At 43.5% G+C, this 23,399-nt stretch overlaps 2 long non-coding RNA genes across 4 annotated transcripts in view; one reads left to right on the top strand and one right to left on the bottom strand.

The window, feature by feature from the left end:
- The window catches only part of LOC107649400 (uncharacterized), a 69,993-nt gene extending 50,588 nt beyond the window's left edge, over positions 1-19,405 (bottom strand). The window contains exons 1-2 of one of the 2 annotated variants that reach the window (XR_008912735.1): positions 19,235-19,405; positions 18,749-19,134 (exon numbers count right to left, since the gene is read on the bottom strand). This is a non-coding gene — a long non-coding RNA (uncharacterized LOC107649400). The remainder of the gene's footprint in view (positions 1-18,748; positions 19,135-19,234) is intronic. The other variant, XR_001623147.2, reaches the window with a different exon arrangement.
- On the top strand, positions 17,999-22,534 carry LOC103091918 (uncharacterized). 2 transcript variants are annotated; one of them, XR_008912734.1, is made up of 3 exons: positions 18,129-19,188; positions 20,934-21,005; positions 21,906-22,534. It is a non-coding gene; the product is annotated as an uncharacterized LOC103091918 (long non-coding RNA). The 2 variants fall into 2 exon arrangements; XR_469529.3 differs by lacking the exon at positions 20,934-21,005 and having other exon boundaries at positions 17,999-19,188.
- The last annotated feature ends 865 nt before the right edge of the window (positions 22,535-23,399 follow it).

Here is a 23,399-nt window from a genome sequence, read left to right as displayed (position 1 = left end):
CTCTAAACCTTGTTTTCATTATTTTTAACTTGGGACAGAGAAGGAACTAAGGATTAATCCATTCATTTAATAAGCACTTTTTAAGCAGGAATTATACCAGAAAATGGAGATACACAGACAAAAGGGTAAACTTCCATCCTCAAGGAACTTACCTTCTCTCAGAGGAGACGACATGTAGACATTTAAATAGAATAATAGGCCACCGTATGTCTGACCATCTCTGCTTCTAGCCTCTTCTTTCCATATTCTGGCTACTCTCTCCGATGTGTGGTTTGGGGATTTGTGTATTTATTATCTACTTATTGAATATCGACTTCTCTAAAGGAGGGAGAAGAGCACTAGCAATGGGGGATAATCAGGAAAAATCGAACAGAGGTGCTTGAGCTGTGTCTTGAAGGATGAGATTCTCTGAGTCAAGAGTTGAGAAAGGAGTACCATTCAAGAATTGGGGGACAATCAGTGCAAAGGCTTGGAAGTCAGAGATGAAAGAGAGAGAGACAGAGACAGAGAGAGACACAGAGAGAGAGAGAGACAGAGACAGAGAGAGAGAGACAGAGAGACAGAGAGACAGAGAGAGACAGAGAGAGACAGAGACAGAGACAGAGAAAGAGACAGAGACAGAGACAGAGACAGAGACAGATCCAAGTTAGCTGGACCATAGAGGAGCCAGGAGGCTAGAAAGCTAGATTGGGGGTAGATTGTGAAGGGCTTTAAAAGCCCAACAGTGGAGTTTATATTCTAGCCTGGGGCCACAAGGAGCTATTGAGGTTGATTGATTGGGGTGGGAAAATGATCAGATTGAAGGGTAAAGGAGACAGAGTGAGCATTTATAGCATGCCCCTACATGGAAGAAGTTGGGAATCCCACTCAGGTTCCCAGGAAGGGTCCCCACTCCTCATTTTGCAGCATGTGTAGACATTTTCCCCCAACTGTGTCCAAGGGATGATATGAGGACTAAGCCCTAAGTGGGAAGAGGCACCAAGTCTTCATCTCCCCCCAAGGAGCACAGTGCTCCTGTCTGTGCTGTGTCTATCCTAAGTTTTAGAGAATCAGAGATGCTCTCCCAGAGATGCCACATTGGAGTCAGAGTGAGCCAGGGTGAGGGATTCCTTTCAACCCCCACCAAGCCCTGGGTTCCCACATAAATATACTCAGAACAAGCCTTTTTAGCCCAGGCTCTGGCAGAACTGTCTACCTTTTTCCGGTTCCCCACTGGTTGCCAGGAGTCATTATGTTCCCTTCAGACTTGCAAGCACTATGCTGGACCTGCCTTTGGGGGGGGGGGAGCATACATCCTACTGCCAGAATGCAACTGGACACAGAAGAGCTAATACAAGGAGGAACCCAGACACTTGGAGGCACCAGGAAAGATGTCATAGTGTAGGTGGTGCCTGAGATGAGCCTGGAAAGAATCTCAGGATTCTAAGGAGTGAACTCAAGAGAAGCCCAGGGAGACAGAGATGGAAGACAGACAGAAACATGAGAGATGACAGACTTGAGACCAAGTTCAGGGTCAGGGAGAGAGGAAGGGAGGAGCGGAAGGGCTAAAAAGCAAGGAAAAAGGGAGATGCAAGGTCTTGGATTCAAATCTAACCTCAGATACTTCTTAGCTGTGTGACCCTAGACAAGTCACTTAACCCCCATTATTTAGTCCTTACCATTATTCCTTGGAATCTATACTTAGTCTCAATTGTAAGACAGAAGGTAAGGGTTTAAAAAAAAACAAAGGGGTCTGACTAGGTGGCCCCTAAAGTCCCTCTTTGTCTACATCTAGGAACCAATAATCTTCTTTCGTCAGTATAGAGAACTCCCTCTATGCCAGTTGGCAGCCAATCTCTAACTTATGGTCTTAGAGAGTTGCCTGGGATACTGAGAGATCAGCCAAGTTACCAGCATTTATTAAGCTCCTATGAATAATATGTACCTGGTCCCACAATCAGAGGCAGGGCTCAAACTTGGGTCTTCTAGACTCCAAATCTCCATTATTCCAGGAAGGTCCACCCAGATTATCATTATCACTAATAGCAATAATAATCATAGTTCAAAGGTTTACAAAAACCACGAGATAGAAAGTGAAACTGTTATCATCCCCATTTGACAGCTGGGAAGACTGATGCTCAGAGATGAATAAGTTGAGGAACCGTTACAGTCCTTTGCCATAGTTATGGAGCTAAATAAATGTCAGGGCTAGGATTCCAAGCCAGGTTTCCTAACTTCCAGTCCAAATGCTTTAGACTCTCCACCATGCTTCCCCCATGGGAAGAGTTCAACCTATTTTCTTTGTTGGCTCTTTGGGGACCCAGAGATAAGGGAAGGGAACAGTATGAAGAGTCACAAGGAAGAGCTGAGTGGCAGAGGCAGAAGGAAGAGAGAGCATCTGCTCCCTCACCCCAGAACAGCCTGCCATCTCCTCTAATCCTTCATCACACTGGCAAGCCATCTGATAAGATGCCCAGGCCCCAGGGCCCCCTGGGCAATCCCTGGGATGCTGCTGCAGCTAGAATAAGCAGCAGGTGGTGCTGAGAGATAAGTGGTCCACAGGGCCAGCAGGGCTGCTACCCAGGCAACGGGAGGAAGACCAGGAAGAGGATGGGGCCAGGGCTGGGAGAGCTAATCAAGAAAGGAGAGAGGGAAGACTCTGTGGGGCTTGCTGGACCGAGGAGACCGGATCAAGGAGAAAGAGAAGAAAAGAAAGAGGCCCCAGAATTGGATTGGGCAAATCCCTTAACTTCCCTGGGTCTGTTTCCTCCTCTAACCAGTGGAGTTAATGCACTGATTTCACAGGATTCAAGGAAGGTTCAAATAAAGTCATGTTGAACATGTTCTGTAGGGACAGCCCAGAGGACAGAGAACCGGGACTAAAGTTAGGGGGACCTGAATTCAAATTTGACCTCGGACATTTTCTAGCTGTGTGACCCTGGATAAGTCATTTAACCCTGTTTGCCTAGCCCTTGCTCTTCTCTCTTAGAGCTATTACTAAGACAGAAAGTGTTCTGTAAACCTTAAAGTGCTGTCCAAATGTGAGTCTTTGTAAGGTTATACTGGATTCTAGGATCCCTGAGCTCGGGCTATTGCTGCCTCATTTCCTCCTCCCTCTCCATCCCATCCCAGGCAAGGACAAGTGTCAATCACACTACGGGCCACTGGCCAAACGTCCAGCTGGCTTCCACTGACCCTGCAAATAGCCCCTTGCCTCCCCAGACAGAGAGAGTCAGGACTGTGTAGAGATGAGGTCGCGTTCTATTTTTTCAGTCCCCAGCCAGGGTCAGGAGAGAAAGGATGGAGAAATCTCTCTGGCCTCTCTGACTGGGCATCCTCTCAGCATTAAAGCCCCTTCTCTGTTTGACTGGCAGCAACCTCCTTGGCATTCCGGCCAGCTCCAGGCTCTCTTCCCCAGGGAGGCTGCCCTAAAGCTCCAGCTCATCCTCCTGAAGCCCAGCAAAGAGAAAAGGATTTGACAGGGGCCAGGGATGGGGAGCTATTCCTATGCCACTTACACGTGGCAGCTGGGATTTGGGTCTTGTCTCTCTGCTCCCACGTTACCTCCCATCTTGCCTTGTGCGTGCCTTCTATGTACATCATGACTTGCGTGTTGTCACGCCATTAGACTCTGAGGTCCTTGAAGGGAGAGGCATATTTTTGCCTTTGTACCTTCAGAGCTTCTTTGTCTTTGTATCTTCAGAGCTCAACACAGAGTCTGACACATAGTAGGTGCCTTTTGATTGACCGACTTGCACATCGTAAGCCTTAATCAACATTTGTCTCAGTTGTTAGCTCCAACTCGGCAAGGGGAGTTATGAGGGCATAGTATGCTCTTTGCACAGCACTCGGCACATAGTAGGTACTTGCAAAATACATGCTGACTTATTAAGTCAATGACTCATTCCAAAGTCAACCAGACCAACAGATTACACATCAATACAATTTTTAATATTCCTTTTCTGACATTTTGCAACCCTCCCACTCCTCCCTCCTCCCCAAGAAGGCAATTAGTCTGATATAGGTTGTACATATATAATCATACGATACAGATTTCCACATTTTCCATGTTGTGAAACAAGACACCTATTGCTTATACTAGAGAAAAGTTAATGGAGGAAATAAGATGGAGAATGGCGTGCACCAGTCTGCGTTCAGACTCGCTCTGTTCCTTCTGTGAGGGTAGATAGCCTTTTTCATCATAAGTCCTTGGAGTTCCAGGACACTTCTTTGATTCTCCATTTTTCATCTCCCCAAACTCTAACCCATCCCCACGTCTACCCAAGTCTGCTCTCTTCCTTCACCTCTCTCCTCCATTCTTCAACTGAGCTGGGAAAAAGAGTACCACAGTGGGAGTGGGGAAGCCTGATCCTAGAGCCTGCTCTCCTGAAAGCTCAAGTTTTTATTGTGAGAATTTATTGTTCATACACTGTATTAATTCCTCCATCAGAGCCTTGAATTAGAAATGCCCTGATCAAGTCCTCTGTATTAGAGAGAATTGATATGCCGGGGTTTTGAATCCCTGCTACCATCTAGTCTCCTGCTTTTTGCATTTTCTTTACTCTCAGGAATCCCAGTGAACATCTTCCCTTTTAACAGAATTTGGATGATAGAAGACTGAGACAGGATTCTTTTCCTGCCTACTCGACCCCCAAGGTTGAGGATGAGGATGGGGAGTGGTGGAGAGCTTGATGGACCACCTAATTAGCTATTTACCAATTAGAAATGTCTTGGGATGCTCAAGGGAGGAGATGAAAAATGAGCTCCTAAGACTCTATTTATAGATCTACCTAAGGGGCATTTAGTGTCCTGAGAGGGCCACTGACCTATCAGTCTGTTGGTTACAATGCTAGCCAATATTCTTGCCCAAAATCAGTGTCTCAAAATAATTTTAATCATAGCATGACCTTAGGTGATTCAGCTTCTCTCTCTGGGCTTCGTTATTCAACTGTCAAACCCAGGGATTAAAAGCTACTCTCAAAGAAAGGATGGAGAATGGTCTGGAAATGCCCCTTTGGGCAAGTGGTACCTTGACTTTCTAAAAGAGAGAAGGAGGATTTTCCAAACTATCCTCCAAGAAGCTTGAGTACAATTTCTGGGGAAATGCTAGGATGAAGAAGGGAATAGTTTATCAGTATTTAGGAAGGGTAAGAGTAGGACATCCTCACCAAGAGCCAATGGGTGGGATCATGACCACTCCCAGGTCCCTGACTAGGGCCAGGTCATGCTGACATCATTGTGGAACTTGAAGATGACTCTTGAAAAGAACGCAGTCTTGGCAGTCAGAGGACAGGGTTTTAGCCAATCATTCTCTTTGTAATCTTGGGTAAATGACTTCCCCATTCTGGTCCTCAGTCTTCTCATCTGTCAAATGGAAAGGCTGACCTCTATTGGCTCTAAGGCCTTTGCCAGCTCTTGATCCCAGGAGAAGAGCTGAGTCCCTGAGCTAAACTGGAGGTGGAGCTCTTGTGCCAAAGGTCCTTCCATTCACACATTCCACAATTCCATGATGCTTAGATGGGACATGGTTAGCCTTGGGACAAGGAGGGAAGCCACTGTCTATAGAGTTTTATCTGAGCCTACATGCATGTGTGTGTCCCTGATGGTTCAAGGGGAGGTAACTAATTGGAAGCTCCTTCCCCATCAGTGTCTGCATTCCTGCCCTTCCCCTCTCCCACCACAGACCCCCTCTTCACTGCGTCTCTGGCACCTCTCAGACCAGTTCAGAACAGGTGCTGAAGCCCTTAGCCACTCTATGGTTCCCATAGAAACAGACTTGAACCCCCAAATCAATAGAATGGGTAGGGAACTGGGGAACATATTAATAAACATGCCTGCCTCCCACTAAGAGTAGCTACCAACTTCTAGTCTCTTCCAGGACCAAAAAAAACTCTTGGTATTCTGGGAAGGGATTCTATATCTTCCTGTCAAGGGGAAAACCTTCTCCCTGGGGAGTTCCCCACTCCCTGATTCCACCACTAGGTTTCTCAAATTGGCTTCTGCCTCCTCAATCATGTTCCCATCATTGGTGACTCAGTGGACAGAAAGCCAAGCCTGGAGTCAGGAGGACCTGGGTTCAAATGTGGCCTCAAACATTTCCTAGCTGTGTGACCCTGGGTAAGTCACTTAGCCCCCATTGCCTAGTCCTTACCACTTTTCTGCCTTAGAACCAATATACAGTAGTTATTCTTTTTTTATATATCAATTCTAATTTTTTTATTTTATATAATAATCTTAAGAAAATTTCCCCATGGTTTCATGATTCGTTCTTTCTCTCCCCTCCTCCCATCCCCTCCTGTAGCCAATGCACAATTCCATACAGTAGTGATTCTAAGACAGAAGGTAAGGGTTTAAAAAAATTCATGCTGCCAGTTGGGTTGACCCAGAGTCTTTGGGAAGTAGAAGTTTCTATGGCAGACAGTAAACATCTCCTCCCTGCCCCCCAAACCAAAAGCATCTAAATCTATTTATTCCCTTTGTCCAAGAAGAATATAGCCAGGTAGGATGAGATCACATCCTCATCCATCTGTCTTGGTTGCCCTCCTCTGGATGTCTTCCAGATTATCAGTGTCCTTCTTAAACCTTGATATCCAGAACTAAACGCAATATTTCCAGATGTGGTCTGATGAGATTAACACCTTCCTTCTCCCAGAAGTTAGGCTTCTCTTAATGTAACTCAAGATCTTATTGGAAGAGAGAATTAATACACTGGATCCAAAAGAGGCTGAGAGCACTGGATGGAATCTAATTGGATGAAATTCAGTAAGACTAAACACAAAAACTTATACTTGGGTACAAAATAATCAGCTTCACAGGTCTAAGATGGGAACAGCTTTTCTGAAAAAGACCTGAGGGGCAGGGTATGGGATTGTAAACTCAATATGCAACAGCACAGAGATTCAGCAGTCCTTGAACCATCTGATCATCCAATCCAGGTTTCTCCAACCTCTCTACCAGAAAAACCATAAGAAACTTAATCAAAAGCTGTAATGGTAGGGAAAACATGCAGATAAACTGTATCCACAGTGTTCCCCTTCACCTATCCATTTAGTAATCCCATCCAAAAAAGAAGTGAGGCTGGTCTAACATGATCTGTTCTTTGTTTTTGTAAATTACTGCTTCCCTTCCTAGATGTTTATCAACCATCTCTTTAATGGTCTGTCCTAGGATTTTCCTAGAAATACAAATCAACCTCATGTGGGTCTATAACTTTCTATCTATATGACTGCATTTTCTTCCCTTTTTTTGAAAACTGAGACAATATTCTCATTTGTCCAACTTTGTGATGTCTCACTCATTTTCTAGTCTTTTGAAATTCACAGATGATGACTCAGTAGTCACCTCTGTTGGGTCTTTCTGAGGATCTTGTGCCAGGTTTTCTTTCTTTCCTGACTCCTTATTTTGAGTGTCAAATCCATCAGCCACTTTGGTTCTTCCATTTCCAATGCCAAGGCTATTCTCATCTGTCAAATGAGGGGTTTGGACTTTATGGACTCTACAATCCCTTCCAGTGCTAAATTGATGATTCTAAGGAACTGAATGATGTGAAATTAGAATGATCAAACTTAGTCCCAAAGAAGGGATGTGAGAAGAGATCTCCCACCATTTTTTTCAGAGGTAGACTTCAGACTGCACAAAATGTCATATTAGGGTTTTTATGTTTTAGTTATTACTATATTGGCAGATGAGCTAAGCCAGGTTAAGAGTAACCAACAGGACACAAAGCAGTCAGTGTTAGGTGGGATGTCAACCCTAACCATGTGAAGAATTCCGCCAGTGAAATGGATGGATGAGAACAATTTGTTCCAATGGCCATCATGTTGGCTAAAGCAGGTTCTATGAAGTATTTAGAGCTGTAAAAATTAAATTACTTTCTAGTAATAAAAGTATTATATTTTATGAGGTTTATTAAAGATTATTAGAAATCAAGGATACTAAATAATAAACCACATGCCTAGAGCTGATTAGCCCATTCAGAGCCTACTTACTACGTGTTGCAATGTCCAAGTAGAGGAAGAGGCCGAAATAGGTATTTCAGCCAGTTTAAATACTAATTGTGATCTTGCCCAGGTGGGGACTCAGGTGATATTATAGGGAATTCTGGTAAATACCAAGGACTTCTGGGGATTGAAGTCTAGGGTTCAAATCTCCATTTTTACAGAGCTTGGTCAGACATTGAAGATGACAAGGTCATCCACGGCATCCTAAGCCATCACCAGTTGCCCTGGCTTTTATCTTACCATTGGACTTGGATGACTGGGAGAAAGAGACTGATGATGACTTTGTACAACTCTGCCTCACTTAAATTCAATTCATGTGCAAGTCAAGACATCATCCCATGATGTCATTGGTCCTCTTTGAAAAAGGAAGGATGAACAATAGTTAATTCTGCCAAATTGTCTTTTTTTCTCTTTTATATTCTTTGTAATATGGGATGACTCTTTTGGAGGGGGACATATTGGGAATTTGTTTAAAAGATTGTGTAAAAAAAGATACCAGTAACAAAAATGAATCTTTTAAAAAGTACTCTGCCTGCTCTCTTACCCTCACTTTGCCCCATGTCCCCCAGAAATAAGACTAGGAGGCACTGGGTGGCCACAGATGACTTTGCCCTCACCCTCAGTCCTGTCTGAGGTCTTTGGAATTCTCCCGGCATCTCTTCTTCTCCTCCCCAATCATATCTTACCCCTAGTGGTTTCCATTCTCTCCAGAACTGAAATTCTCATGCCTAGATCATTATCCACTTCCCAAACGTCCCCTCCCTGGAATTCCTTTTCCCTCTTCTCTGGTGAAGCTTCTATGGGCTATGTCTGCTTCTGCTCCCTGCAGTCTAGGGTCCGGTTTCTCCTTACAGGCAGCCAGGGGTGAATTGGAAATGTCTGAACATAGAATCTGATCATGAGCTGCAGTTTCAGCATACAGCCACTAGAGGGCAAAAGATGTGCCTCTATGGGTCACTGTGGAAACAATTCGAATGAATTTTAAGACAGAAACTTCCAGTAAAAATACTTAAGGAAGGGATGTAGACAAGGAAGACACACTGAATGATGCTCTTCACATTGCAGAGGGCAGCTCGAGTTTCACAGTCCCTTTAAAAGAACTCTCTTGCCCTACACAGATAGGAGTGATGATACACCTTTGGTCAAAATGGGAATTGGTCCAATTTGGTCCAATTTAGGGAACTGGTTCCACTATTCTGGAAAACAATTTGGAATTATGGAAAGAAAGGAACTAAAGTGATCACGTTCTTTGATTCCACTTCTAGGCAGATAAGCCAAGGAGGGTAGAGACAAGCAAGAATCCACATACACCAAAATGTCCCCAACAGCTCTTTTATTTTTTTCTGCTTTACATTTATTTAAAACCTAGAGGTAAATGCTACAAATATTGTACAACCAGGAAAGCAAATGAATAAATTAATTCAAATGGAGCCATATGTTGTCTTCTTCTTCTTCTTCTTCTTCTTCTTCTTCTTCTTCTTCTTCTTCTTCTTCTTCTTTTTTTAGCCCTTACCTTCCATCTTGGAATCAATACAGAAGAGTAGTAAGGGGTAGGCAATGGGGGTTAAGTGACTTGCCCAGGGTCACACAGCTGGGAAGTGTTTGAGGCCAGATTTGAACCAGGACCTCCCATCTCTAGGCCTGGCTCTCAATCCACTGAGTCATCTAGCTGCCCCCTATCCACTGCACTACCCAGCTGCCCCCCATATCTTGTCTTCTTGAAGTTGCCCCTAAAACTCCATCAGTCTGGAGTCACCTCTTATTCTTCCAGGTGTGGTACCCAGAGGCATAGCTTTTCTAGTTCAGTCACCAATGGAGGGGAGAGGGAAATCACCCAAGTGATTCATCTACTCATTAGAGAATATCAGCTCAAGTTTCCACTTGGTTTCCCCAGGACAAGAATATTTGTGCATGCCACTAGGAAGAGAATCTGTCACATCTCATTATTATTACAAGGGATTTCTTCCCAGAAGAAGGGATTTATTTGAAAATGGTGGTGTAAAAATAAAAATTTAACCAATAAGATGAGTGTTGAGACATTATGAGTGATATTTGAAATATTATGGGAAAACAGGAGAGGCAAACACCATGGAAGAGCAAAAGTCCTGATTTTCAAAAAAATACAAGAAAAATCTACCAGTGTTATACAAGTGAACTTGAATACAATTCTTGGGGAAATTCCAAAATGTACCATTAAAGAGATGGTTAGTTAAAATCTAGAAAAAAGAAACAATGATTCCAAAAAGCCAACCTGGCTTCATTAAGAACAGGTCATGCCAGGCTAACCTTATTTTCTGTTTTTGACAGGATTACTAAATAAATAGATGAGGGGGATGCTATGGATATACTTTACTCAGAAGAAAGTATAAAAAGGATCATAAAAAGACAAAGCCTTAATTTTCTTCTCAGCATATGTGAACACAGGCCAGCAGTGAGCTGATAACAAGAAAGTATACTGCTTCTCTGAACTGAATATAATTATGGACATTTGACGCCTTGACTGACTCAATGATCTCCTTAAGGAATGATTTGCCCACAGTATTCGCTGTTTGCCTGGATGTGTTTGCCACACCATGGGACATGGTGATATTGTCACTTTTCCACTCTCCCTTTCCTGTCTCATCACTGCCCAGCTAATCAGTCTTGCTATACCTATTTCCCATTAGGCTTAAATATGTCTATTTGCATTCTGTACTATTAGAAAAGATTTGTCTCCAGATTTTTTTTTAAAGGGGTGATTTTTGTTGGATTCTAAGTATTTGCCGTGAAGCACAGATGAGAGAAGTTTAAAAAGGAACTTGAAACCAATTTCCTAAGACTGAACCATAAGTGCACCTTACGCTCCCTTGCTAACTGCACAGAGGAGCTTCACAGGTAAAATAAGGAGTCGAGAAGTTTGCCAGAAGAAATGTTGCAGGAGAAATTATCTCCTAGGGGACTCCAGTCCCAACTCCAGAGAGATGTGTCCATTGGAGTAAGCTTGTGTTCCCTGGTCCTCATTTAGAGTTTGCCAGTTCTGATTATTCCCATTCTTCACTAAAGCATTTGCCTCATCTAATACCCTTCTTCTGCCTGCCCCTCCTCTTGTTTCTCCATGTGCTAAACCAGTGAAGGAGCATCTCCATGACCATCTCTCATCCTCCAGTGTCCCTAGAAGGCCATCCATCCTCTTCCTGGCCTTAGCCTCTGTCCACTACACAGAGAAACTACATGATCTCCAACAAGCCCCAGCCCAATGGAGTGCAGCTAGAGTTGCCTGAAAAGGCCCCCACCTTGACCACATCTCCTTACTTCCATGGTGGTAACTCTTCCTGGACTAGCTCTTCAATAAGAACTCAGACTCTTCTACTTCTTGGAGCATAGTTTTCATATTGAGAATTGCCTCTTCAGATGTTCTTCCCCAAAGCAAAGACCTCATGGACCTGCTCATCTGCTGGACACCAACATAAACCTGCTGAGGTTCCTCAAGAGTTGTGACCTATATTCTTTGAGAATTACACACCACCACCACCGATGGTCTCCAGTAAGAGAAAACCTCCTGAGCCAATCCATTCATCTTGGGGATAGTTTTAATTGATCAGATTTTTTTTTCTTATGTTAAGCCTAAATCTATCTCTCTGCAACTCTCATTCATTGCTTTCTGAGGCTTAGCACAAGTCTAAACTCTCTTTCTCTCTCTCTCTCTCTCTCTCTCTCTCTCTCTCTCTCTCTCTCTCTCTCTCTCTCTCTCGTCTTCTGGAAGAGAAACCAATTTATTCTTGTCTAGTCAAGACATCCCTGGTCTCTTCAACCAATCCTCAAGTTATATAATCTCAAGGACTCTCAACATCCCAATGGTGCTAAGGGTGGAAGGAGATCAGTGTTCCTGTGAGCACTAATTTCCTTTAAAAAGCCATGGCTGGGGGATAGCTAGGTGGGTCAGAGGATGGAGAGCCAGGCCTAGAGTAGAACCCTGGGTTCAAATCTGACCTCAGATCCTTCCTAGCTGTGCGACCCTGGGCAAGTCACTTAACCCCAATTGCCTAACCCTTACTGCTCTTCTGCCTTGGAACTAGTACACCATATTGACTCTAAGATGAAAGATGGTTGTTGTTGTTGTTTTTTTTATTTTAAAATGTCATGGCTACTAGCGAAACTCTCCCTAGTGTAGACATTCACTGACTTTGTTGTAACAGGGAATCTGTCACTTCCTCAAATGTCACGTCTCAATTTCCTTGATCAAATGAGAACAAAGCCCTCTCAGGTTGAGCTTACTTTATGGGTCAAATTAATTCTTAGAAACATGGAAAGGAATTGCTGACCATCCAGTTAAAAATAATCACAAGGAGCAGCACTGGATAGAGCACCAGGTCTGGAGTCAGGAAGACTTGGGTTCGATACCTGCTAGCCATATGACCCAAGGCAAGTCATTTAACCCTGATTGCCTAGCCCTTGCCACTCTTCTGTTTTAGAATTACTAAGACACAAGGTAAAGGTTTGGGTTTTATTGTTGTTGTATTTTTAATGCTGATCAGGGCACCAGGAGGGAAACCTCCAACCCCAACTCTGGCAGTAATCACTTGAACTTAAAATCAGTCAGCCAGCAAACATTGAATATCCATCATGTGCAGTCCTGAACTCTCCCCCTGCAAACTTCCCCTGTCTCCTTTAGTATTATGGATTGTTACAACAAAAGTCAATCTTAGAGTTCATTAAGTCAAATATCTTCATTTTTTTTTGGATGAAGAAAGTACAGGGCAGAGAGAGAATTTGACTTGCCCAAAGACCTGCCTCCAAGATTTCAGCTCTGGTCCCCTTCCCAAATGTCCTGTTTTCCCACCTTTCCCAAGGGCTTCAGTGTTTCGTTTTCAGCTTCCTTTATTCTACCTTTGCTAAAGATTTTCTGAATTTATTTGAGTTCCTTGTTGCTGTTTATTCCATCAGCAAACTGAGGATGTCTCTATCCTAGTGGAACCGACTGGGATAGGAGTGGGAAAAGGAAAAGGAAAATTAGAGAGGAAAACAGAATTTTCTCCCTCTGTTAAGTAAAAATGACCCCACCCAGAAGAGGGGCAGAGCTTTGAGAGATTCCCTGATTCCTGTTCCTTTCCTTGACCCTCCCATCAGTTGTTCACTAACTGGTGATAAATTAATCCAAAATATAATCAGGAAGTATAAAATAAGTGTTGAGGAAATGTCCTATAACCCTAAATAATGTAGTTTATTTAACATTGTGTATTGGGACAAATGCCTTTCTCATTTCAAGAAGGGAAGTATCATTGGCTGGGAGAATCATCCATGCCCTCTTGAGTCTATGAATAAAAAGAGACTACCATTCAGCAGTTGAGGGCAGTTAAAGGATTCTAGGCTCCAGAGAGCTTTTGCCCTTCCATTGATAGCAGAAAAGGAGAATGCAACTTTTTCTTCCATCCCTCCTCATCTGCCACATGATGGGAGAGACTGGATTGAACCAGAAGCAGAGACACAGATACAGTTATCTGTGGAAGAGTAAGCAGGAGATGTTGACCTAGTTAAGCAGCCTGTGTTAAAGACAACAGCCTGCAATCATCGAATCGATAAAGAAAGAAAGGACTTCCAGGTCTTACAGAGCCAGGACTCAAGTGTGAGTTAACTTCGTCACACATGTGCCTCACTACAGCTATTTAATAAGTCTAGGCCCACTATTCCCATGGATTCCATGGGTATTTGTAGAAAGTATGCCCTAAGTCATGGGAATAACATTTTTGTAACTACTATTCTTACCAAGTCATCTTAATAAAAGCCTTTATTACATGCTCATTAAGTCTACTGACTGATTATTAATAAGAAACATACTACTGGGGGCTCATGAGTTATAGTAGTGGATGTAGCTATCCACAGGCTTAATCCTATAACCTGACAGTCATCACACTTCTGAGGACCAAATCTTCCAATGCAAGTGGAACTTGGAGAGTAGCCCAGAGAGGGGTGGTTATAATAGAATCATAGCTATAGAATAATTATATACATACATATAAAGCATGATACTATATAAGAGTATCATCCCAAACTGGAAGAGAGTTTCAGGTCCAACCCCTTCATTTTGCAGATGAGGAAATGCAGGACTAGAAAGAGTGACTTTAACCATGGATATATGACTAGCAAGTTTCGGAGGCAAGATTTGAATTCAAGACCTCAGATTCCAAGGCCTTTATTCTTTGTCACTGTACCATGCCACAACTGGTCAGGAATCCTTGGCCTCCAAGAGCAAGATACACCTTAGCAACTCCAGCATACCTGAGATGGCACTGGGAAGAAGCCCCATAATTTAGATAAGTCAGATATGACCCCACTGACCACCCTCCTACATAACTTCTTGACATCAGTATCCACAGACTTGGCATGTCCCCCTTGGCTGATGGGGAAGCCAATGCTGGTGCAGTATGAGGACCTGACCCACAATCCAGTAAGAAGAAGGAGGAGATCTACAGATTCCTGGACATTCCTCTAGATATCCAGGTGGAATGCTGGGTCTACAACAATGCACACAATGCTGCTTAGTCAAGATCAAATTTGGAACCAAACACAATTCAGATGAAACAAGCGAGGAGGGGCACTTACACTCTCCTACGATATTGTGGCCTCTGCCCAGCATAGCTGCCAGGACATGGTGGCCCAATGAGGCTAGATGGTAGCTGCCTTGAAGCAAGAGATGGGAAGCCCATCAATCAGCCCAGTCAAAGGGCAGGTCTTCTGTCCTTTCTTCTGACTGGTATGAGTCATGGTGGGGACAATTCATTTTATAAGAACCATTTGGTTTTTTAACCTTACCTTCCATCTTAGAATTGATTCCAAGTAAACATCAATGAGTCGGATCAAAGGGAAGCATTTGCAGCATCCATTCCCCAAATGGCTTTCTCTTCTCCAGACATGCTGCCCAAGGGTTCTTGGGTCTATGCAACTCAGCTTTATCTAGTCCTATTTCACTCTTGGCCCCATAGGATGATGACTTAATTACAGCATACAGAGTGTCCAGAGCTTCCTTGTTCTTCTAAACTAGCCCCATGCCTCTGACACTCACAATATGATCTGGTCAAGTCCACTCCACACATTCCTTTAGACAAGTGTGTACAAGACTTCCTAGTTTAACACCAAAGCCTTAAGGAACAGTGCATCTTGGTTCCATGGGCACCATATCTCTCTTCTTTTTCCCTTCAACCTCAGTGCATCTAGATGGGGCAATGAATCAAGCACTGGGTTTCAAATCAGGGAGATCTCCTCTGATAATTCCTAGCTGTGTGACCCTGAGCAAGTCACTTGACCCCAACTGCCTAGCCCTTACCTCTCTTCTGCCTTGAAACCCATACTTAGTTTTGATTCTAAGACAGAAGGTAAGAGTTTTAAAAAACTTCTCTGTTTCTGCCTCAGCTTCCTTGTCTAGAAAATAGGAATAATAATAACACCTACCTCCTATGCTGGATGTGAGAATCGAATGAGATAATAATTATGTAAGTGTTTAAGACAGTGCCTGACATGTATTAAGTGCTAAATATTAGCTATTATATTTATTATTATTTATTATTAATATCATATGGCACATATATTATATTAATATATTATATGATGATTCGTTATTAATATTGTATATTATATAATGGTTTCATATTATGTAGAGTTACATAACAATTTATTATTAATATTACATTATATGGCATTTAGAGGAGCAATCTCTTATGAGAAATGTAGTCTCCCTTATATCTAGAAACATATACCCATTCACACCACTGGACATACCCAGAACTCAAAAAACAAAACTTTCCGAGCTTTCCAAACAGGAGAACATCTGTGGGGGTTGCACATTTTTTTGCAAACTACTTTTCACAAGGGAAGATGGTGTTGTTTTTTTTAATGCTCTCCCTCCATCTGATCTGCAAATGGTTTTGAACACTCATAAGATTCCTTAAAGAACTTCTAATCCAATCCTTACCTTCAACAACTGAAGAAAATGAATCCCCAACAAGTTAAGTGACTTGTCCAAGGACATTCACATGAGGAAATAGCAAAGCTAGGTTTTAATCCCAGGTTTCTGACAGCAAAGTCAAGGACTCTTCCCACTATAGTGGCCATTCTCCCTGAATCCCCTGCCTCAAATGTGTAGCATCCTCTACCCTGGCCAACCATTGCTCATTCTGTCAAGCAAGGGTGAATCTCCTCAAATCCCCTATTGCAACAGTGCCCACCCCTTGTGTGATTTTTGTTGCTGGACTAGGTCAGTGATTGGAATATGGGTTTCTGCTGAGTCTTGGGGTTCACCTGAAAAATTTCTCTGTGCCCTCCAAAAAGGAAAAGGAAGTTGGAGTCCGTTTGCCAGTCAATGAAATTTGCCAACAATCTGCCAAAGCATCATTTCCCAAAAACACTGAGAAAATATTTCCAGAAGAAGGAATAATACTGACTCCCACATCAGAGCACTTTCAGATCTACAAAATGCTTCTGTAACTGTCTGGTGATATCCAAGAGACTTCCCCCATAAGACAGTTGTAAGGAAAGTGTTTTATAACCCATTTTAAAATGCTACAGAGAATTGATCCAATCATTCTGGATGGCAATTTGCAACTATGCCGGAAGGGCGCTAAAAGACTGCCTGCTTTTTGATCCAGCCATAGCACTGCTGGGTTTGTACCCCAAAGAGATAATAAGGAAAAAGACTTGTACAAGAATATTCATAGCTGCACTCTTTGTGGTGGCCAAAAATTGGAAAATGAGGGGATGCCCATCAATTGGGGAATGACTGGGCCAATTGTTGTATATGTTGGTGATGGAATACTATTGTGCTGAAAGGAATAATAAAGTGGAGGAATTCCATGGGGATTGGAACAACCTCCAGGAATTGATGCAGAGTGAAAGGAGCAGAACCAGGAGAACATTATACACAGAGGCGGATACACTGTGGTACAATGAAATGTAATGGACTTTTCTACTGGCAGCAAAGCAATGATCCAGGACAATCCTGAAGGACTTACAAGAAAGAACACTATCCACATCCAGAGAAAGAACTGTGGGAGCGGAAACACAGAAGAAAAACAATGGCCTGATCACATGTTTTGATGGAGATGTGATTGGGGATGTAGACTCTAAATTATCACCCAAGTGCAAATATCAATAATATGGAAATAGGTCTGGATCAATGACACATGTAAAACCCAGTGGAATTGTGCATCAGCTATGGGGAGGGGGTTAGGGGGAGAGGAGGGAAAGAACATGAATCTTGTAACCATGGGAAAATATTTAATTAATTAATTAATTAAGATTTTCCAAAACTTAATAAATAAAATAAAATGCTACAGAAATAAGCTGTAGATGTTACTGCTTCCTACACCACAGGGTATTAATGAGGTTCCCCAAAAGCTCTGGGCTGTACCCATGGAAAGGACTACTATGATTGTTTCATCTTTGTACTATTTAGAACCCTCCATTTCAACTCTCCACTAAACCATAGATTTCCACAATATGCCTAAATTGCCTAGTTCTTATTGTTCTTCTGTCATGGAACCAATATACAGTTTGAGTCTGATAGAAGGGAAAGAAAGAAAGAAAGAAAGAAAGAAAGAAAGAAAGAAAGAAAGAAAGAAAGAAAGAAAGAAAGAAAGAAAGAAAGAAAGAAAGAAAGAAAGAAAGAAAGAAAGAAAGAAAGAAAGAAAGAAAGAAAGAAAGAAAGAAAGAAAGAAAGAAAGAAAGAAAGAAAGAAAGAAAGAAAGAAAGAAAGAAAGAAAGAAAGAAAGAAAGAAAGAAAGAAAGAAAGAAAGAAAGAAAGAAAGAAAGAAAGAAAGAAAGAAAGAAGGAAGGAAGGAAGGAAGGAAGGAAGGAAGGAAGGAAGGAAGGAAGGAAGGAAGGAAGGAAGGAAGGAAGGAAGGAAGGAAGGAAGGAAGGAAGGAAGGAAGGAAGGAAGGAAGGAAGGAAGAGGATAGGAAAAGTCAAAGTACTTAGAATCAACGCCAGGGTCTTATCCTGTATTGTGAGCACAGCATTAGTGACCTCCAGAACCCCTGCTGGTCCTTCTATGGAAAAAGACGCTGGGTTCCTCCCAGGCTACTCCCTAAAGGCATCTTCCTTTCACACCTAGTGGAGTCCTCAGGGCTCAGTGACCCAACAATGAACTCCAGTCACCCCCTGTGATGACAATGGGAACCAGGGCTCTTCTGCCTGACACAAGAAGTTCCTTTTACCATTCCCTGGTGACTGTGGCTACAGTTTAGCCAGCTTTCCTTGAGAGAGGTACACCCAGGACCAGTGGGAGGACAAGACAGCTCTCTGCCCTGTTCTACCTTCACTCCATCCCCATTCTTTCCCTCTCCATCTTTTCATCCCTCTGTTCTGACATCGGCTACAAGGAAGGAGCTACAGACATCACCTGGTCCATCATCCCTCATTTTACAAAGGAGACCAAAGGAAGGACCAGGATTTCCCCAAGGTCACAATAGTAGTTTGATTAGTTCATCCACTTCTCTCTGACTCCCTCCACTAAGACAGGCTACCTGCTCTTCATGGGAAACCTAGAACAAGTTTTATCAACTCCCTGAGCTTCCTCATCTGCAAACTGGGGATAAGGATACAGCAAAAGGATCACTGAGTCTGGAGTCGGAGGACCCACATTGCAATCCAGACTCCGACACTGCCTGCATGAGCCTGGACAGGTTTCTTAATCTCTCTAGACCTCAGTTTCCTCATCTGTAAAGAAAGGGGAGGTGGACTAGATATTTCTCTAAAGTCCCTTCTACCTCTGAATCAATAATCCTTCTTGGTCTACCTACCTCCCAGGGTAGTCCTAGAGAACAGCCTTGGCAGACTCGATCATCTTGGGTGGCGTTGCCTGCTGAGACTCCTCCCATAATACCTGGATGGGCAAGGTTGATTGGAGAAGTAGCTGCCTCCTGGTAGGACACTTCTTGTACCCCCCCAGAGGATGCCCTCCCCCAGGGGTCAGTCAGGCAGTCAATAAACATTTATTATGATGAGGAAGTCCAGGAGAGCCAACATATGGAAAAGGATGAGATGGCTCTGGGCCCCCTCCTTCAATGACGGCACTGGCAGGAGCTGTCCAATGTCCAGGTTCATCTGCCCTCTAAGCAGAGGGAAGGAGGGGAGGGGTTCATGGGGGCAGGGATCACGAAGATCTGAGTTTCAGAGTTGAAGTGATCTAGCAGGAAGATGAGTTTTTGAAGACAATGATAAAGTTCAAGAAAGCAATCAGGTGGGAAATGATTTGGTGGCTACCTTGGGCTCCCCCCCTTACCTACCTTCCACCCTCTCCAATCAGAGGGACAGGGGGTACTGACCATCATTCCAAGGCAGCTACTGGCACAGTGACATATAGTCCTGGGTCTAGAATCAGAAAGACCTGAGTTCCAATTCACTTGCTCAACTATCTAGGTGATCCCTGGGGCAAGTGGAAACCTGTTTGCCTCAGTTTCCCCAACTGTTAAATAGAAATAATGATAGCAGCTACCTCACAGAGTTGTGAGGCTCCAATGAGATATTGTAGCATAGTGCCTGACACACAATAGGTATCTATGTGTATGTATTTGTGTGTGTGTGTATATATATATATATTTATATATTTGTATATGTACACATATATGTATATGTTACCTAAATATTTATTCCCTTACCTGAAAAGGACAAATTTCAGGGTTAACATAATCTTACAAGTAGAAGTATTTCTAGATACTGTGAGGAACTCCCACCCTTTTCACCTTCTTATTTGTTATCTCTCTCATTAGACTGAGACCTCCTAGGATTGTCATTTGACTTTCTTTGCATCCCCAGGCCTTAGTTAATGCAGTACCTGCACATAGTAAATACTTAATACATGTTTATTGACTGACTGATTGTTCTAGAGCAAAAGGACTTGGGTTCAAATGCAACCTCAACTATTGTGTCATAGAAAGATCAGGGTCAAGAAGAACTGAGTTTGTCTTGCATCTGTTCTGTACTGCTGGCAGAGCCATAGTGGACACTTCTCTAGGGTTATAAGTCACAAAGAAGGTGACAATCTATGTTGGCAATGCTACCTGCACCAATGAAATTATAGAATTGGTCCAAAAAAAAACTTCCTGCCTCTGTCCCTTTGTGACCATAGGCAAATTATCTAACCTCTCTGGTGCCTCAGTTTCCTCAAGAGTAAAATGAAGCTATCTGCAATGATAAAATTATACAAGTGGTCAAAAAAAAAAACTCCCTACCAAAAAATGCCTCTAGATCTGGAGTTGAAAGGACCAGAGTTGGAATCTTCACTTGGGTATTCCTGCTTTGACCTTGGACTTGTTACCTGATCACTAGACCTTTCTGGAGCCAAGCTTCCTCTTCTGTAAAAGGAGATGGTCAGACAAATGGTCCCCTAGGTCCCTTCCAGCTCTAAATCTGTGACTTGAGCTTCTGACAGTGGCCCAGAGGGGACCTCAGGGTTCTCAAAGGCTATGCACTATCTGCTCTGGACCTGGTGCTTGGCAGCATCCCTTGTCCAAGGACCAGCCTGGCTAAATTCAGAAAGACTCAGCCCTGGGCCTGGAAGTGGAGCAGGGGCCATTCTCAAAGTCATCTCTCCTGAGTTACAGAGGGATCATGGTCTTCACTAATGGAGGGACCCACAGCTCGTGGTCAGTTTCCAAAACATCCCCTAGGCAAGCATCCACAGGACGTTAATCAAAGAAGAATAACAGCAAGAGAGGCAGCGGTCCCAGATCTGTTTCTCTCCAAATTCCATTGAATGAGACCAGAAGAACAAGAGGGTGGTGAGGGCAATGATGCCTTCAACAGATCATAAATTCAGAGCTAGACGGGGGACTTAGAAGCCATCTAGCTCAACTCTCACATTTCTCAAATGGGGAAACTGAGGCCCAAGTCCAGATGGATGAAATATCTCACCCATGGTCCCAGCAGCAGGGATTCAAGACCAATTCCTCTGACTCTCAATCCAGAAATCTCTCCTTTGCACAGCCCTCCCACACTGAAGATGAGCTTGTAGATCTTGGAGACGTTGACATTGGACCTGCCCCCCACAGGCTTGTGGTAAGGTCCTGACCAAATAATGATAATAATAATAATAATAATAGCAACTAGCATTTATAAAGCATCTAAAATGTGCCAAGCACAGGTCTAAGGGCTTTACAGATGTCATCACCTTCCTCAGTTTGATTCCCACAAAAACACAGATAGGTGTTATTATTATACCCATTTTAAAGTTGAAGAAACTGCAGTTAAGCGATTCGCCCAAGATCACATGGCTATTGTCTGAGGCCAGATTTGATCTGTGATCTTCCTGGCTGTAGAAAAGAAGGCAGAACCCAGGGCTCAGTCCCCCAGTCACTGGTTGCCTATAAGTAGGTAGGCACATGTCAGGAGGTGTATGAACTATGTCACAAATGTGCCGGGGGGAGGGGGGCATTTTTTGTTTTTATACGTTTTTTTAATCTTTCCATCTTAAAATCAATACTGTGTATTGGTATCTGATACCAAAGGGAGACAGAGAGACAGAGACAGAGAGAGGAGAGAGGAGAGAGAGAGGGAGAGAGACAGAGAGAGAGAGACAGACAGAGAGAGAGAGAGAGAGAGAGAGAGAGAGAGAGAGAGAGAGAGAGAGAGAGAGAGGGAGGGAGGGAGAGGGAGAGGAGAGACAGAGAGACAGAGACAGAGAGACAGAGACAGAGAGAGGGACAGAGAGAGAGAGAGAGAACCCCTGCCTTTGAGCATCCTGAGAACACGGTTAGTGTCTTGAATGAATCTCAGACCTTCTGTTGGGATCATACAGAAGGGCTTGGCCACTGGGTAAGTACTCTCCTGGGTAAGTTTGTATTGGGGTCAAGCACCCTGAGCCACAGAGTTAGAGACCAGCTTCTCATCATTGTCTCAGTCTCTCCTCCAGGCTCTCCCCCATCCCACCTGATTTCAAGTTGTTCTTTCTTATTGTAGAATGGATGGGAGCTCTAGGTATATAGGACGCAGACTTGAATCTACAGCTGAGACCTCATCAGATCAGAAAAAGCCTTGTCCCCATTTCCTGCCCTCCCTCCAGAGACCCTGCTTTTGTGGCTGCATCCTGAGAAGCAAGGCCATGCTCCATGAACGGACCCCCATATGCCCTCCAACCTATCCCTGCAGTTTCTCCAAAGCTTCCCCCCAGGTAAATTTCTTAAGAGAGTCCCCCCATGACCTGGGTTTCCCCACTCGCCGTGCAGAGCTCCCACAGACTGGCCTTAACTAAGGGTCAAAGAACTGACATCACCAAAGTTCATGCTCTCCGACCAGGACCACTGAGGCATCCAGCCTGAATCTCCTTTCCTGCCATTCAGACAGCCCACCAGCTATCCCTCACCAGAGACTCCCAGGCTCACAAAGCTTCTTCTAGTTCTCTGGTGGCCCTATCTCAGCACTGGAACAGGACCAAAGGAAGAATGAAATCTCCACCCTTCCGATTTGGGCCTTGAGAGTTGGCTAACCTTCCCTTCTCCCCTCCCCTCCAAGATGCCCTCCTTCTGTCCCCTCTGTCCTACCCACCTACTTACCTGCCAATTTATTAAATTCATTCATTCTCCCATTCATTCATTTATTCATTCATTTATTCATTCAGATCAGTTCTGGCTCTGACAGCATAAGAAGAAAGGTCCACAGATGTCAGAGTAGAAGGTCTGTCCTTCATCATCTCCCTTTATGCCAGAATGACTCTTACCCCCATGACTATTGACCTCATCCCATCATCGTTTGATCTACCAGTTGGCCAGCAGTGGTCCAATGGGATCTCTTCTTTAAATTGGGCAGATCATCTCTTTGACTACCATCATTGCCATTCTTCTAGAGTTCTTCAATGGATCTGAAAATACTTGATAGAAAGCTTTAGAGTCTCTGCTCTCAGAACCTTTGTAAAGTACCTTGTAGACTCTTCCCCTTCTCTCAGCACCCTCCCCACGACCCTTGCATCTGTTCTCCATCTACCAGCTGGACCAACTCCTTTACTTCTGGTCCTCACTCCCTTTTGCCTGGTCTATTACAATAACATCCTAATTAGTCTCTCTTCTTCTAGATTTTCCCCATTCCAATGTTTATTTTTCACATGGCTGCCAACTTGATATTTACAGAGGACAGATCTGACCATGTCACTCCCCTGCTCAAGCAGCTTCACTGGCTCCCAATTTAGAGTGAAATACAAATTTCCCTGATTGGTCTCCTCTCCCTGGCTCCAATTTACCTATCCATTACTTCCATTCCTCATTCTAACCAAATTAGTCTGTCTGCTATTTCATGTCCATTCTATCCCTTTACATAAGTTGCCCACCCCCACACCCATGTCTGGAACGTCCTCACCTCCATGTCTTGGACTCTGCTATCTCATCTACCCAGTTGTTAGTATGTAGTTTGTATTATTTGTGCATGCATTGTCATTCCCTCGCCCCAACCCCAGTAGACTGG

This window comes from Monodelphis domestica, chromosome 6 (assembly GCF_027887165.1).
Source record: "Monodelphis domestica isolate mMonDom1 chromosome 6, mMonDom1.pri, whole genome shotgun sequence".
Classification (NCBI taxonomy): Eukaryota; Metazoa; Chordata; class Mammalia; order Didelphimorphia; family Didelphidae; genus Monodelphis; species Monodelphis domestica.
This window is presented reverse-complemented; position numbering and strand designations above follow the sequence as displayed.